This window comes from Cebus imitator, unplaced genomic scaffold (genome assembly GCF_001604975.1).
Source record: "Cebus imitator isolate Cc_AM_T3 unplaced genomic scaffold, Cebus_imitator-1.0 Scaffold162, whole genome shotgun sequence".
NCBI classification, from domain to species: domain Eukaryota; kingdom Metazoa; phylum Chordata; class Mammalia; order Primates; family Cebidae; genus Cebus; species Cebus imitator.
Genome location: NW_016107477.1, coordinates 4514485 through 4517085, shown reverse-complemented (window position 1 = coordinate 4517085; position 2601 = coordinate 4514485).

The following is a 2601-nucleotide window of genomic DNA, read 5'->3' as shown; positions in this document are numbered from 1 at the left end:
CTCTCTTTAAGTCTGTTATTGGTGTATAGGAATGCTTGTGATTTTTGCACATTGATTTTGTATCCTGAGACTTTGCTGAACTTGCTTATCAGTTTCAGGAGGTTTTGGGCGGAGATGATGGGGTCTTCTAGATATACAATCATGTCGTCTGCAAATAGAGACAATTTGACTTCCTCCTTTCCTATTTGAATACACTTTATTTATTTTTCTTGCCTGATTGCTCTGGCTAGAACTTCCAGTGCTATATTAAATAGGAGTGGTGAGAGAGGGCATCCTTGTCTAGTGCCAGATTTCCAAGGGAATGCTTCCAGTTTTTGTGGGTGGCTAGTCTTAGAAGATAGTCTTCGATGTCATAGAACTTCTGAGCAACAAAGGATGAAGAGGAAAGCCATACTTTCTAAAATAGGTTTTTAGGCACTGCTTGGTCACGGCCGGAAATTCCTTCTCTGCTTGCCCCCAGTCTCCTCAGCAGGCCCTTCCACTTGGCGGTGTGGTTGATGTGGGGCCCCACTTTCTGCCTGGCCTGGCTGGATCCGGGGTCACAGCACTCATGATCTCTGCTGTCCCTCCCTCCTGGGAAAGGTGTGCTTGCGGGTTGTGACAGGTGGAAGCTCAGTAGTGAGTTCCTCCTTCCCTCCCTGATTTCTCCCAAACTCCAGGGAACAGACTTGCTGCTAGACTGTTGAAGGGCTGGCTCGAGGAGTAGCTACATTTCTGGTACATGACCAGATAGTTCTGTGATGCTTTCTGGAAACCTCTAACTCCAAACTGGCAATGTGTTGAGTCACAGATGATTCTTCAGCCTCTGGGTGGGTGTGGCACTGGTTCTTCTTGAAGCGGAAGGAAGACAGTTCCCTCTACCCCCTAGGCTTCAGTAATTGAGTCCAAAATAAACTGACAGTAGGCAGGTTAACAGAAGAGCTTAGATGAACTTTTCACATGTATGGGGGCATCACATTGAATGAAGAACCAATAACCTCCAAACCCAGTGAGGTGGAGAAGCTTCAGTACTCCCTTCACAGGGGACAGCGAAAGGGATGGGGGCAACTGAGGAGAGGGTAAATGACCTTTGGGAAAGATTAATAAGCCCTCGGAAGAACAGGTGACAGTCTGCAACAGAGCATCCAGGTGTGACATGTCAGCTTTTGGTTCCCTGGTGATTCAGGTTCCCAGGGAGGGGTTCATGACAGTTGAGGTCCTTCTGGAGGATCTGTCTTTGAGCAGATGAAGATGTCCAGAGAAAGCCCCTTCCAGCATTTGCCATTCCCCAACTGCCCTCAGTTAAGTCCAGTGTGGCAAACATTGAGGTGGCATTTCCTGAACTCCGTTTTCATACCTGGTTGGTGCAGGTCCCATGTTACACAGGGGTGACTTATTTCGAGGGGAGCTGATGCCAAAACAGCCATGCTTAGTGTGGGGTGGAAGGGCCAGGCAGGTGCTTAGTGGGGAGCACAGGACAGGCAGGGGCTTTGGGGAGGCAGCAAGCCTGTAAACTGTTCAGGCACTGGAACATGTGGTCATGTTTCTGTGGAGGATTCCAAAGCAGTGAACCAGCAAGAAGGAAAGTCCCAGCAATTCAAAGCCAAGCAAATGGCCTCTTTAATGACTCAAACCAGAGAAGAAACTGAGTCTGGAAATAAATGTGTAAAAACACAATGTAGTGTATGTTGCTATTTTCTCTGATTCCCGTCTCCAGCCTTTAAAAGCTAGATGTGCACACATGTTCGTGTGCAGCGTGTGGGGGGTGTTACATGTGGAGTGCCTGTGCATGGTGTGTGTGGGGCATGGTTTTTAAGTGACCTGGAGGGGTCAGGCTTAGGGAGTCAATGTGCCTCTCACTAGAAAACCAGATCCTGGTATAAGTAGGGTGGGAAGAAGGCCCAACTCTTCTTATACCAGAAATTCCAAAACGGAGGAAATTTTGTGAACTGAATATGGTAGTTTTGATTTTGAGAACATTGTGACTGTAAACAAAAATTCCAACCATAATTTTTTTTTTTTTTTGAGACAGAATTTCACTCGTTACCCAGGCTGGAGTGCGATGGTGCAATCTCGGCTCACCACAGCCTCCACCTCCTGGGTTCAAGCAATTCTCCTGCCTCAGTCTCCCAAGTAGCGGGGACTACAGGCGTGCACCACCATGCCCAGCTAATTTTTGTATTTTTAGTAGAGACAGGGTTTCACCATGTTGACCAGGATGGTCTCGAACTCTTGACCTTGTGATCCACCCGCCTCAGCCTCCCAAAGTGCTGGGATTATAGGCGTGAGCCACCGCGCCCAGCCTCCAACCATAAATTTTTATGAAAGGTATTTTGGGCCGGGTGTGGTGGCTCACACCTGTAATCCCAGCACTTTGGGAGGCCAAGGTGGGCAGATCACCTGAGGTCAAAAGTTCAAGACCAGCATGGCCAATGTGGTGTAACTCCATCTCTACTAAAAACACAAAAATTAGCTAGGCATGTTAGGGCGTGCCTGTAATTCCATCTACTCAGGAGGCTGAGGCAGGAGAATCCCTTGTACGTGGGAGGTGGAGGTTGCAGTGAGCCAAGACTGCACCGCTGCACTCCAGCCTGGGCAACAGAGTGAGACTGTCTCAAAAAA